This window comes from Lotus japonicus, chromosome 3, assembly GCF_012489685.1.
Source record: "Lotus japonicus ecotype B-129 chromosome 3, LjGifu_v1.2".
NCBI lineage: Eukaryota > Viridiplantae > Streptophyta > Magnoliopsida > Fabales > Fabaceae > Lotus > Lotus japonicus.
Window position 1 is genome coordinate 76,567,221 of NC_080043.1, and position 15,205 is coordinate 76,582,425.

The window sequence follows — 15,205 nt, forward strand, 5'->3', positions numbered from 1 at the left end:
CATTCGGGACATGGTAGTTTCCCACCTATAGCTTTTTGTGTGGTTTCTTTACGGGAATCACAGAGAGTTGGTTGGACTTAGGAGGTCTTGTTTCAGGCCGATGGGCCAGCTTATTCTCAGTTCTGAGGGATAGTGTTGTGGACACTTACCTTTAGATTTGGTTTGTACATTTTGCCTTCGGGCGCTACACTTTTCTTTCCGTCACTGGAGGTTACTCGTGACGAGGTTGTTACTTACAGCGGGGGCTGTTTATATATTGTATATTAGCTCTATTACTTTTCGCTTTTGGGTTTTAATTAATTCAGTCTTGTCTTAGTTATTATCGGAAAAAAAAAATATTTCACGTTTTTCCGCATTAAGTTTACTTTTGGTTACTAAAGTGACGCCACCGAAATCGGGGTGTTACATTGTGGTATCAGAGCTTGTCGAGTCTTTCGGGAGTTGTTGGGGAATAGGTCTTCTGTGCTAGGTTGTGTGACTCTGCAAAGAGTAAAACCTTGATTGTCTGCAAGCGATTTTCGCTTTAAATTGATTGAAGTTGCTACCTAATCATATTGTATAGCTATGCATAATACTATCTTGTGATTGGTACTGACTGTCTACTTAACGAACAGAGAACATGGTGAACATGAATCAACTCGCTGGGGCAATGACTGCTGTGGCCCAGGCAATGACAAATCAAACAGTGGAGAACGCTCAGTGGCGTGCTGACAAGGCTGAACGTGAGCGACATAAGCGTGAGAGGGAGTTAGCCCTAGACCAGAACAGGGGACTGAATGATTTTAGAAGGCAGGATCCACCCAAGTTCACGGGCGGGACTGACCCAGACAATGCGGATCTATGGATCCAAGAGATTGAGAAGATTTTCGAAGTACTGCAGGCTGCTGAAGGGGCTAAGGTGGGCCTGGCAACTTATCTGCTGCTGGGCGATGCTGAGTACTGGTGGAAGGGTACCAGAGGAATTATGGAAGCTAACGACGAGGAGGTGAATTGGAACTCCTTTCGAACTGCATTCTTGGAAAAGTATTTTCCAACTAGTGCTCGGGACGAGCGGGAGGCACAGTTTCTGACACTCCGACAAGGGAGCATGTCTGTACCTGAATTTGCTTCTAAATTGGAGTCTTTGGCCAAACACTTCCAATTTTTCACCGACCATGTCGATGAGCGCTACATGTGTAAGCGTTTCGTCAATGGACTGAGGCCAGATATCGAGGACTCTGTGAGGCCATTGGGAATTATGCGTTTCCAAGCTTTGGTTGAGAAGGCAACAGAAGTTGAACTTATGAAGAACAAGAGGATGAATAGAACAGGCACTGGGGGACCAATGAGGTCGAACTTTCAAAATAATCATGGGATAGAGAGATTCCGACAGAAGAAGCCGTATCAACGTCCTGTGGCGAAAGGTTTTACCTCGGGGCAGTATAAGCCCATAAGTGTTACCGGAGGAACAGTAAACAAGACTTCGGGTCAAGGAGTGACGTGTTACAGGTGCAAGAAGGTGGGGCACTACACTAACAAGTGTCCAGAAAGGAGACCTCTATGTTTCAACTGCAACCGTCCAGGGCATCAAGCCAAGGATTGCAATATAACCCAGGTTGAGCCATCTGTGCATACGGTGAGGGGAAGACATCCTACTGCACGGGGAAGAGCCTATGTCTTGTGCGACGAGGGAGCTGATGGATTAGTCAGAAGAGAGCGCAAGAACGATGGTAACTTTCTAACCATTCTTTCTCATTTTAGTATAATATACCCTTCGTCACCCCCGTAGCGTGTGCAACACGTCTGAACTTGCTTTTACCGCTAAGCGTTGACCTTATAGTTATTACACCTACAAAAGTTTATTTGACTGCTACTCGTGTTTCCACTATAGAAGTTACACGAGGTTTAGAATAATCCACTAAGCCTAGAAAGTAGTATTGCGCCGATGCGTTTAAAAGGAAGCTAGAAGCTGAAGAATGAATCTCATAGAGATTTCTTATGGATAGTATACGTATGATGTCGAGGGCGTGTAGTTCCGTAGCGGAATCGTTGAGGATGTGAGGTCAGGATATTTATGACTATTGGATGATAGGAACTCATTGACTGTTCCAGTGGGTTTTTTCTAAATTTCACCTTCGATGTTTTAGGCTTGATCAACTTAATATTGAGGGGGTGATATTCGGAATCAGAGCTGGATATGGACTTTGATAGAAGGGTGTGTAAGATGAATTTGAATTGATCGAGGATTAGTCGGATTTGGGAGGAAAGTTCGTGTTAAGTAATTTATTTTCTTTGGGAAGGAGTTGTCGTTGTAAGAGATGAATGTTCTTTTAGGAAATGTTGGAGAGCTACAGAGCATCAGAGATCCAAACTTGGAAAAGGTTTAGGTTTTAAAGTCTATTAATTCTTGTCATAAGTGTATAGGACTTGAAGTTTGTCATAATTTGATTGGGAGATTAAGAAGTTTATCGACAAGATGGTAATCAAGTTACAAGAAGGAAAGTGTTAGTATTAAGATGAATACTTGAAGTTATCATAGTTGGACAAGCTACTCAGAGTCTAATAGTGAATGGAACTTTGTTATGGATTTCGGTGATGCATGCTAGAGTTAGCAAGTGAATTTTGCTCAGTTGAATAAGAATCCTATGATTAAGATTGACTTGGGGAGTTGAAAATCATGTATGAGTAAGGGATGTAGTGGTGATAGCAGTTACGATAGTAGTTAAACCTCAGAAGGTTGGAGGATCGGATGACGAAATGACTAGTTAAGTCCCTTGAGGTATAGTTATGATTTGATCTTCTAGAGGATAAATCTCGATTGATGCGAAGCGTTAGGGATTTCAGTAAGTGTAAACTGGTTGGAGTGAGGAAGGTTTTGAGGACAAAGACGACAATAATGGATTGTTGGATATCAAGAGGATGATTAGCTTATGAGGGGTTGATGAATTTATGATTAAGGAGAATGAGTCTTGTCATGCACAAGGTAGTAAGACTCAAGTTGAGCATTCAATCCGGAACATAGAGATGTACCGAGTTCCTAATCAGTATTTTGGACGAACAAGGGCAGAGGAGCAAGTGGTTAAGGTTGTGCGATTGCACGAATGCCAACAAATATTATTTCCAACGGAGAACCGATTCAAGTGGTCGAACTGGACAACAGAGAGTTAGAGGACGATATGTCTTTTGAGACGCCGTCGGTCAACATTGGGACTAGAAGAGTGAAACAATCGAGGGGAAAGCAGAGTGCTTTAGTGCAAGTTATTTGGAACAAAGACACAGACGGTGCTATATGGGAGTTAGAGGAAAAGACCAAGGGACAATATTCAGAATTTTTTTTTACTAACCCTTAAGTTTCGAGGACGAAACTTTCTTTTTGGAGGGTAGTAATGTAAGGCCCAAGTTTTTCAGTTTATACCAAGTGAATAAATTCTTATTCACCAGTAGGTTTGATGCATGACGAAGGGAAACCTGAACAAGAGTTTAGTAAATGAAATAAATGTATGAAGGAGAAAGTTCAGGAAAAGTCTAAGGATTGTATCGAAGTCGATTTAAGTTATAGCACGACTAATATTCGCATTTAAAACCTAGGACAAGAACCTTAGGAAACAAAACTATGTTCCAGCTTTGGAACACTATAGGAATATAATTTCCAACAAACTTCCAGCTTTGGAACACTGTAGGAATTTAGTCCAAAAATCTTTAGAGAAATATTAGAACTTCTCTTTTTCCATATATCACAATCATTTCGAGGCGAAACTCTAGGATCTACGAACGTCCGATTTCAATCATCGGAAGTTTGCCGAAACCGAATCCCTAGTTTTTCAAAACCCTAGAATCAACCGTCAATGAAGACTTTTTCTATTCAGAGCTTCAAATGAAGATTCTACACGCGTACACCCATTTCTCTTGATGATTTCAATCTTTCTTCAGAAGGAAGTTTTCCATTCCGACATTCGATGCAAAAAGTAACTTATCGGGTAAAATAGTTTTACACCGACTTTGCATTAGTCACCTAAAATATAAGGAGACCTCATTTTAGTTTTGGAATTCTTTCGCCAAAACCTATCTTAGAATTCATGGAGAATGAAGCCGGAAAAATCAGATTCGCGAAACTTTCATTTTACCGCGTTTTGCCAACCTCTATATATAGCCAAGAAATGAGAAAATATCACAAATTTCCACCATTTCTCTCCAAAACCTGCGAATTTGCTAAGAGGAAGAAGGAAGAAGAGCTTTTGTTCATTTCTTGCTTGATCGTCGATCAATCAGTTGCTACTTCAAGGCTTCGAGGTATAGTCGCTAATCCTTACCTCTGATCGCTTTTTCCATAGCTTTTCTGTAGAGTTTTCTGAGCGGATAGTTTATGGGTTTTTGCAAAACTATCCTGAATCTTTCATTTCTGATTCTAAACCTCTTCCTTATGCGCCCAAGATCACTTCTGCCGGATTAGATTTTCCGTTATGTCGCCGGAATCAATTTGAGCCTAAAATACCCATTTTTGGAGTTTTTGGTGTAAAGCTTCAACCTTTAGGCTGAAAACTATCGCCTTAGCTTAGTGATAGTAGGATTAGTTGTCATAAACGTCGTTGGTGACGTCCCTGCAAAATTTTATTTTTGGGATTTCAGTTTTGAAAATCCTAAGTTAAAAATCATGACCAAAATACCCCTGCGACAGTTTTTGATCCGATAATTTTTCCGAGTTCAGAATACCCTTAGTTACGGCTTATGAAAGCATAGGAACCAAGTTTGATCGAAGAAAAATCGAGCCCCACAATTACCAAAAGTGGCCGAGCCCTATAGGGGAGGAGGAGGAAAATTTCCTTTTCCGAAAACTTGTCTTTCGCGCTAGATTATCGTACCTTAGAGTATAGATTACTTCGAGTAACCTTAGTAAGTATCGATAACTTAGTTTTCGATAGATTCTGATAGTATTTCTGTGGTTTTGCTCTAAAGGTGATTTTGAGGAATTCCCAGAGGAGCAAGCCTTTGATTGTGAACGAGTGTTAGGAGATCGTCCTGGAGAATCTACAGGTGAGGGCTTCTCACTGAATCTCTAGTTAATGCTTAGGGTCGATGTTTCGACATTGTTTACTGTTTATGCACTGGAATTGTGTGTGATTGGAAAATGTTTTCTGAGGCTTCGGCTGACAATGTAGATGATGCATCTACTGAATGTTTTTGATGAGTGAATGACATGCTAAGTGCTAATTGGGTAATTTAGGATGTGTGGTGCATGCCTTATATGCTAGGTGCTATGTGGTTATTGCTTAAGATATTGACATATGACATGTTGATTGATTATGATGAGTTAATTCTGCTTTTGCACTATAATCTGAGTTTCTGAACGGTGAGAAAAGCGGGCAGGTCATGCCGATTTTATTTTGAGAGTTTTGAGAAAGCTTGAAAGGACGAATGAGATTCGGGCCTTGTTGTGGTGTTGTATGGATCGAGACATTCTCTGGAGTCATTTGGGGATTAGGAGATCCCGAGAACTTATAGGATTCGCGATAAGACTAAAAGGATAATTATTTTGTAAAGAAAACTCATAAGACATTAAACAACCTCTAAATCTTTAAGTAATGGTAATAATCTCGGAAGGAAGCTTTGGATGCAAATCATAGTTTTGGAAAACGAGAAGTGTCGTCGGATCCCAGCATTGAGAAAGTTGAGGGGCTTCGAGTATGTAGATGTTGTGGTGCTGTTGGAGCAGCGTTTGTTGTTGTGCTGTTAGAGCAGCTATTGTGGTTGTGCTGTTGGAGCAGCTATGTTGTTGGGTGTATCTTCGACTTTGCGGCGCGAATCCGTATGTCCAAACCCGACGGGTTGGGCCGATTCGGCAATAATTTTCGACACGCGCGAATCCGTATATTCAATCCGATGGATTGGATCGATTCGGCGGTAGTCACTCAGGAACGCGTGAGTCCGTATGTTCAATCAGAGGGATTGGATCGATTCAGCGATTGCCATTTTACCTCGCGTGAATCCGTATGTTCAATCCGAGGGATTGGATCGATTCAGCGACAACTTTTCGACACGCGTGAATCCGTATATTCAATCCGATGGATTGGATCGATTCGGCGGTAGTCACTCAGGCACGCGTGAGTCCGTATGTTCAATCAGAGGGATTGGATCGATTCAGCGATTGCCATTTTAACTCGCGTGAATCCGTATGTTCAATCCGAGGGATTGGATCGATTCAGCGATAACCCTTCGACTCGCGCGGATCCGTATGTTCAATCCGATGGATTGGATCGATTCGGCGATAGTCATTGGACACGCGCAATGTCCGTATGTTCGACTCTTTTGAGTGAACCGACTTGACGTTGTCATTTGTTGCGTGTGCGAGTCCGTATGTTCAACCCAAGGGGTTGGATTGACTCGACATGCCTAATTGTGGGAGTTGCGTGTGCGAGTCCGTATGTTCAACCCAAGGGGTTGGATCAACTTGACATGCCTAATTGTTGGGCTATCCTGGGGATAAGTCCGGGAAACCGGTAGTTTCCGAGTATGTGATACTCTTTGCTTGTTGAGCAGTTGTGACCATCGGTTTGAGATGAGTCGGATGATCCGGAGATCATCATGAGTTACTATGTTGATGTGAAGAAGTGTCTTTTGTCGCAGAATCGACTTTACCTTAGGGTAAGCTTTTAGAGACTTTAATTTACCTAGAACACGTGGCGACGTGTCGAGTGAGAGTCGGAGACGTTGTTTGACTAACCATCCTGCATTCATGCATACTGATTTAGTTGTCGAGTGTGATTGTTATTTGTTAATCCTATTTGGAACATGTTAATTGTTATTATTGCTGTTAAGTTCATTATGGAAAATGCAACCCTAAGATGTTATCCCTAGCTATAAGCCTAAGTGGCTATTCACTTATCTATATCTATTGGTGCTATTATTTATGTAATTCTTTGGAGTTGACCCTCGCGTCTTCTGTGTGTGCTTTGGCGGACAAACGCCCTTTGTCAGATGTCTTTGGCGGACTGGTTCACGACGGTTCACCCTTCGGGGGAAACTAGAGTTGGGATGCTGGAACAGGAGCCCATCGCGATAGCGAGCGGAGGACGGATGGTGTACATAGACTAGGTCGTTCTGGATTTCGAATTCGGACGACGATCATGCCAGCATGTAGGATTGAGTGTTAGTGTGAGCTCCTCGAGATGGGATTAGTGTAGGAGTAGAGTCTTAGCTCTGAACATTATTTGTTTCATTCGGGACAGGGTAGTTTCCCACCTATAGCTTTTTGTGTGGTTTCTTTACGGGAATCACAGAGAGTTGGTTAGACTTAGGAGGTCTTGTTTCAGGCCGATGGGCCAGCTTATTCTCAGTTTTGAGGGATAGTGTTGCGGACACTTACCTTTAGATTTGGTTTGTACATTTTGCCTTCGGGCGCTACACTTTTCTTTCCGTCACTGGAGGTTACTCGTGACGAGGTTGTTACTTACAGCGGGGGCTGTTTATATATTTTATATTAGCTCTATTACTTTTCGCTTTTGGGTTTTAATTAATTTAGTCTTGTCTTAGTTATTATCGGAAAAAAAAAAATATTTCACGTTTTTCCGCATTAAGTTTACTTTTGGTTACTAAAGTGACGCCACCGAAATCGGGGTGTTACACCACCTGGGTAGGTTTCTCTATCAAGTTTTTGGCGCTGTTGCTAGGGATAAGTGTTTTAGGTTTATTTAGAATTTATTGTTTTTAGAACAACTTTATAGGGTTTCTTTCATGTCTGTTGATGAGCAGGTGCTACTAATTGTTTATGTCTACGTGAGCAATGGCAGGTACCGAGACATTAGCAGAGATGGAAGCCAGGATCATTGCCCAGGTCCTGTGATGCATGGGTACGACTGTTTTGGCCGCGTACCCGGTACGCATACGCTGTGGATACGTACCCGGTACCTACCCGTTCCAAAAAAAAAAAAAAAAAAATGGTTCCTGGCTCAAAACGACGACGTTTTGCCTTTTTTTTTTGCATAATTTATTTATATTTAAATATTATGTATATTTTATTATATATTATATTTAAAAAAATATACATATATCTAACATACCCGTACCCCTATTTTTTCAAAAATCGCGTACCCAATACCGTACCCGTACCCGTACCGTACCCGTACCCGTGCAACACAGCCCAGGTCACTATGGAACTAAAAGCTCGATTTGAAAGAGAAAGATTAGAGCAAGAATTGAGGGCAAGGATCCAAAAGGAGGTTGAAGCTCAGTATGCTCTGCAGAGCAAAGGAACAGGAATTATTACAATCAACTGGCAAAATATTACGCAAATCGAGATGGATGGATGGATGTTGAGACATGGGCTGAAAACACAACAGATCATGGTATCTTGACTTATATTCCCACCCCAATCAGTATTCATGTCGCCTCAAACGATGTAAGTACTGAAGTTAAAGATGATTTGACGATTCAAGTAGTTGAAGACAAAGAATCCCCAAAAGGAGACGTTGTCACTAATCTTGAGTTGGAAAGCAAGGAGACAGGGGAAGAATTACTGGAAGAGAAGCCTGAGTTATCCCATGTTGATGGAAGCTGGAAGCTGAAGACGGAATTCTGAGTCTGAGCAACTTTATCTGTTCTGTTCCTATGAGTTCAAAGCGAGAGCAAGGATAGAATCTTCTCCGATCTTCATTAAAATCAAAAGGGGAGGATTTTCTTAGTTATTATCTTGATAAATTAATCCTCTTTGCTTTGCTGTCTAATATTGCAGGTACTGTGTGGAAGCCACTGATTCAGAATATGCATCCTCTAGGTGATTGGATGCATATAGCTATAGACCCTGGCTGAAATTCTGAAACTGAACAAGTCCATCGAAGACTTTAACATCGGGCTTCTTGGGATACAACCCAAGGAAGGTTTAAAAGTATTTCGTGCTTTCTAGTAGTCTTTAATTCAAGGCTTAAATAAGTTTTTGGTCCCTAACCTTTACTAAATGTTTGGTTTTCGTCCCTCGTCGGAGTAAAGGTGAGTTTTAGTCCCTAACCTTTGTCAAAAGATTTGGTTTTGGTCCCTCCGGAGCTCTAGGTCAACGCCGGAGCTCTGGGAAGCTCATGTGGCATGACCACGTCATTTAATGAGCTGAGGTGGATTTTTTTATTTCTTTTCATTTAAAAAAATAAAAAATAAAAACACTAATTAACCTAACCCAAATCTTCAAAGAAAAACTCAGGATTCATCATCTTCATCTCAGGATTCATCATCTCTTCTTCTTCTTCTTCAAGCGCATGATCTCGTCTCTCCGTCAGGCCCGCACCGCACACCGTCTCTCTGTTCGCCGTTCTGGATCCACCTCAAAACCCACTACCCACTACCCCTAAGAACCCAAATTTCCCAGATATACGACCTCCACCACCCAAACTCTGAATAATCTTCGTTTTCGTCTTCAACCTTGAAGCGTGAACGCTTCATTCAAGCTCTGGCAGAACTGCGTTTTCGTGCTCTGGCAGATCTGGGTGGAGAATGTAGGTTTTGTGGGTGGAGAAGAGAAAATGGGTTTGAACATTGATTTCACGATGGGAGCAGAATCAGGATTCATTCGATTTGAAGAAAGTGAAGCGGCTCAAACATCTCGTGCTGCTGCTGTTATTTCAGAGAATGGGGGCTTGGTTGTGAAGAATTACATTGTTATGCTAGATCCAGTGACTGGTGAGGCTGAAAAAGAATACTGTAGAATAAATGAGTTGGGGGTATTTGTGTTAGAAATGGAACCAGAGCACTGCCAACACTTGTGAATTCCACCGTGAATGCAATAGAGGTATTTTTGCTAAGGCTGATTGTTCTTTGTGATTAATTGAATGGAATGTTCACAGTTTGGTACTGAACTGTCCAAGATTGCAAAACCTCTTCTGCTGATTTTTGACATAAGCCGCATCTGCTCTCTTTGTGTTTTCTTGGATTGCTTTAGTAGCTTGTAGGGATTTTACAGCTCTGTTTCTTCCCTCCGCTTCATTTTTTCTACTGGGATAGCACCTTGTATAGTTTGTAGCCTTTGTATAGCTGCTGCACTATTTCCTCTGTAAAAAAGAATCAATGGTGAAGAAGGGGTTGGAGATGGAGTGTCTGTAAATTTCTGGGTTTGGGAGTGTAAATGAGAAGAAGATGAGGAAGGATGATGGTGTAGATGATGAAGAAGAAATCTGGGTGAGGGTTTTAATTAATTAAAAATGAGGTTAATTAGTGCATTGTGGTGAGGGATTAGTTTAGGTTAATTGAGGTTTTTAATTAGTGAGTTAATTTTCTTTTTTTTTTAAAAAATAAATAAATAACACCGGCGTTGACCCAGAGCTCCGGAGGGACCAAAACCAAATCTTTTGACAAAGGTTAGGGACTAAAACCCACCTTTACTCCGGCGAGGGACGAAAACCAAGCATTTGGTAAAGGTCAGGGACCAAAAACTTATTTAAGCCTTAATTCAATAAATTAGTAATTTAGGATTGAGTCTTAATTAGTAGTGTTCATTATCTCATGTATGCTATGCCCCTATACTACACTTACTTGATGCATGCTTAGTTTTAGTTGAAGCTAGTCTTTTTGAATGATGAAAAGCATGATCAAAGTTCTTCAAAGTTGTGCACATTTTAATTACTTGGTGAAATAGGCAATGCATGATAGAATTTAACTTGAGTTCAGAAAAGGGTGTAACATCAAACACACCCTACTTTTGTTGTGAGTGCTGAGAGTTGTCTAATGATTCCTGACTCATTTGTGCAGGCCTAACTCTGTTTTGACATACATGTTGAACTTGGTAAGTTTAGTTGAGCTTAGAAGAGACTTGGTAGGTTTTCTTGAGGCCTCATCATTTTGTTGAAAAGCATATTCCTTAGTTGCCCCCTTTGAGTCTTAAATTTATATTTCTTTCTACCTTGGAACAACTGGAATATCTAACTTAGTGAGTGTTTGTAATTTTGTGTTGAGCAGGAAAAAATTGAAAGTTGAGTCCCTTTCTACCAAAAATTATGCAAGGAAATTGTGCAGAAAAAATAAGCAAAGTGCAAAAGAAAAAGAAAAAGAAAATGACAAAAGTCATATGCGCTTAAAAAGAAAAAGAAAAAAATCAAAAGCACTTAGCAAAAGCATAAGTAGAAAGGGGGAAAACTCATATTTGTTCTTAATAGTCTGCTTGAATTGTAATGTTTTAAATAATCACTCACTAAGGCTTTCAAACAATAATGAGCCCTTTGAATTCCCTTTTCTTGATTATCCTACCTTAGCCCAGCCAAGTTACATCCTTGATTCGGTCTCACTGCTCTTTTATTCTTTCTTTGTTTGATGTGATTGATAACCAGAGTCAAGGTTTTGTACAGGTTTGTCAGATGCACCCCAAAAATGGTAAGATGAGTGCTCATGTGAGATTTGATGAACTCTTGTTAGTTTTGTTATGCTTGCTTATTATCTTTGTGAAAGATTTGTGTTCAACTAATCTCATTTGTTTGATGTGCTTTGAGTCTCAAGAATTGACTAGTTGATGCTATTGGTAAGTGTGCTTGAGGACAAGCAATTGTCTTTCCGCTTGAGGACACCTTGAATTTTTCGAGATTGAAGGTCTAATGAAGTGGGGCTTGAACTAAAATTTATCAAGCTAAAATTTGTGCAAAATTTTGAGTGTTTCTAGAGATCTTCATATTTTTTCTCTGAAATTCTTGATTTTTAAAGATGTTAGCCCATGATATTTGACTCGAAACCCGAAAACCTAATACCCTTGATTTTTCGAGATTAAAGATCTGATGAACTGGGGCTTGAAGTAAACTTTATCAACCTAAACTTTGGGCAAATTTTTTAGTTTTTCTTCAGATCTCCAATATCAAGCTAAACTCTGTGAAAAATTTATAGCGTTTCTAGAGATTTAAATTTTTTTCCGAAATTCTCAATTTTTAAAGGTGTTAGCTCACGATATTTGACTCAAAATTCGAAAACCTTGGATTTTTCGAGATTGAAGGTCTAATGAACTGGGGCTTGAACTAAACTTTATCAAGCTAAACTTTGTGCAAAATTTTGAGTGTTTCTTGAGATCTACATTTTTTTTTTCTGAAATTCTTGATTTTCAAAGGTATTAGCCCAGGATATTTGACTCGAAACCCGAAAACCTAAAACCTTTGATTTTTCGAGATTAAAGATCTGATGAACTGGCGCTTGAAGTAAACTTTATCAGCCTAAACTTTGGGCAAAATTTTCAATTTTTCTTGAGATTTCCAATTTTTTTTCCCGAAACTCTTGATTTTTAAAGGTAACCCACGATATTTGACTCGAAATCCAAAAACCTTGGATTTTTCGAGATTGAAGGTCTGATAAACTAGGGCTTGAACTCAAATTTATCAAGCTAAACTCAGTGCAAAATTTTGTGCGTTTCTAGAGATTTTCAATTTTTTCCGAAATTCTCAATTTTTAAAGGTAAAACTCCCACGATATTTGACTAAAAATCTGAATACCTTGGATTTTTCGACATTAAAGGTCTGATGAATTGGGGCTTGAACTAAACAATATAGAGCTAAACTCTGTGCAAAATTAATAGCGTTTCTAGAGATTTTCAATTTTTTCCGAAATTCTCAATTTTTAAATGTCACGATATTTGACTCGAAATCCGAAAAGCTTGGATTTTTCGAGATTGAAGGTCTAATGAACTGGGGCTTGAACTAAACTTTATCAAGCTAAAATTTATGCAAAATTTTGAGATTGAAGGTCTAATGAACTGGGGCTTGAACTAGTTTCTTGACATCTACATTTTTTTTTCTGAAATTCTTGATTTTTAAAGGTATTAGAAAAAGACCAACAAAAAAAGAAATGTGGTTTCAATTTCCCATTTGGTTGCAATGACTATTCTTTTTTCATCTACTATTCGTTTATTTGCTCTCTCATTTCTTTTCTTCTACCTCTTCTTCTTCTCTTCTATGCATTGTGTGAATGTTTTAAGGTGTTCTACCTCGAGTGCACGGATAGATCATCAACTGTGTAAATTTTGGGGGTAAAATCGACGGTTAAGATTTGCACTGAAATCTGTTGAGAATTTTACTTCAGGAAAATAACTTGCCATGATACATCATACGCCACGACACATCATATCATCATACTCTCTGATTCCTCCAACATAGGTATGCATTCACCGCGATATTCTAGAAGTTACCTACTTTGGACTCCTTTGGTGACCAAGATATAATAGAATACAAGAATATTGTCAAGATTTGGATTAAGTTTTTTAATTTACTCCTGGAGTAAATGGAGACCTCCTCATAAATAATATGATAAGAAAGTTTGAATAGAGCCCTGATAATTAAGAAACCCATAATCTCTACTTTTTATGTTTACCTTTAATAAAGCGCATAGAGAGCACATATAAGAGTCTCTACTTTTTATGTTTACCTTTAAGAAAGCGCATAGAGAGCACATCTAAATCTCAGAAGCTAATAAATTTATAAAAGTTCAAATTCAGTAACATAAAACCAATCATTCTTGTGTTTTGTATGATATTTTGTAACAATAAGAATTACTCTTAAGTCTTAATGAAAAGGTGCATAGAGAGCACATAAATAGAAAGACAAAAATAGTATTGGATGTTGCTATTTGAAAAGAGAAATATTGTTAGACAAACGTGAATGTTAACACTTTAAGTGAGAAAAGAGAGAATTGATAAATATGATATATGGTGTATTTGTGGCCATATCGAAAATTGTAAACGCTTTGTAAAACATGTTTTGTATTTTTTCGTGGAAAATCTACAATTCAACCAAGCTTGAATTGGCTCTTAAGCATTTGTAATTTTTTCTTCTCTTTTTCCTCTTGTATTGGGTTGAAGCACCCATTGTGCATCATTTCAATATATATATCCAATTACCTAAAAAGAAAGAAAAAAGACCAAGCTTGGTAAAAGTTGACTAAAGAAAAAAGAACTAAGCTTGGTAAACCCGTTTACTTTGACCCAACTATGCTCATAATACGTTGAACTTAACCCTCTTAAAGTGTGTTTTCCTTAAGAAGAAATTAAGCAAGACTAGTATGGCTTATTAAAAAAATAGATTGAGGAATCGTTATTATGTTATTTATGAACTAAATTGGTTAGTTGTGAATTCAAAGATCCACTCATATTTAAATAATGTCTATATGCATAAATTAATCATGAAATGTATTAGGAGGTCTAACTCAACCCAAAAGCTGGCTCAAGAGTTAAGGTTTGCACAACTATATATAAGCAACTTAATTGGCCACATCCCTAACTAATGTGAGACTCTAACACACCCCCTCACGCCCATAGTTGGTCTTCTTGAGCGTGGAATGAAACGGGTGACCCAAATATGATAGGTCTCCACAACAAATGGATCTAGGATAGACTCTGATACCATATTATGAGACCTAACTCAACCCAAAAACTAGCTCAAGAGTTAAGGTTTGCACAACTATGTGTAAGCAACTTGATTGGCCACATCTCTAGACAATGTGAGACTCTAACAGAATGGAGTGTCGAACTAATGATGTCTAGAAAGTATTTTTGTAGTAATTTCTTAAACAACAAGTACTCTAGCAAATTATCATCTTCTTATTTAGAGAATAATTTCCATGTATTAACAGTGAAAATAAATTTTACGCAATCATCCAATCACATCCTCCATTAATAATAAAAAGATTTCCATGGCATCTTGGCTCTTGTTACATTTTATTGATAAAACAACGCAATTCATAAGATGTAAAAATCCGGTCCACACATCATGCTTTTACTTTATTTTTATGTGATGAATCATGTGGGCTAAGGCGAGGCGGAAAAAAAAAACAAAAATTACACTCTTTTACTATATAAATGGTATAAACAATATCTAACAAAAGTGAAACAAAATTATAAAGAAAGTAAGAAAATAACTCTTACAAAAATTACTCCGCTTAATAACATTTTATAGATGATGTTTTAACAAATTTAGTCATTCAATTAAAAATTTCAAATGAGTAAATCAAGTTTACAAAATTTCCTCTTTCAGGAAAAAAATTTACAAAATTTATAAAACTTTAGCAACTTGTAGATAATACACATTTTGAAATAAAAGTAAATATCGACTATAAGATTATATACCTAAAGTTCTGATCGATTTAATCAAAATTTGGTATGCAAAATTATGATTATCATAATATTATATAAGTCAATGGTTCAATTTGTTGAATAAATTTGCTAGGAAACGTAGGGGACAAAGAAAGCCTCTAAACAAAACCATCAGGCAAATTGACTAAGCTGCCA

At 38.5% G+C, this 15,205-nt stretch overlaps 1 long non-coding RNA gene across 1 annotated transcript; it reads left to right on the forward strand.

Annotated features, from left to right (window-relative positions):
- Nucleotides 1-8,184: 8,184 nt before the first annotated feature.
- LOC130745995 (uncharacterized) lies at nt 8,185-11,447 on the forward strand. Its single transcript, XR_009021988.1, has 2 exons — nt 8,185-9,748; nt 10,705-11,447. It is a non-coding gene; the product is annotated as an uncharacterized LOC130745995 (long non-coding RNA).
- The last annotated feature ends 3,758 nt before the right edge of the window (nt 11,448-15,205 follow it).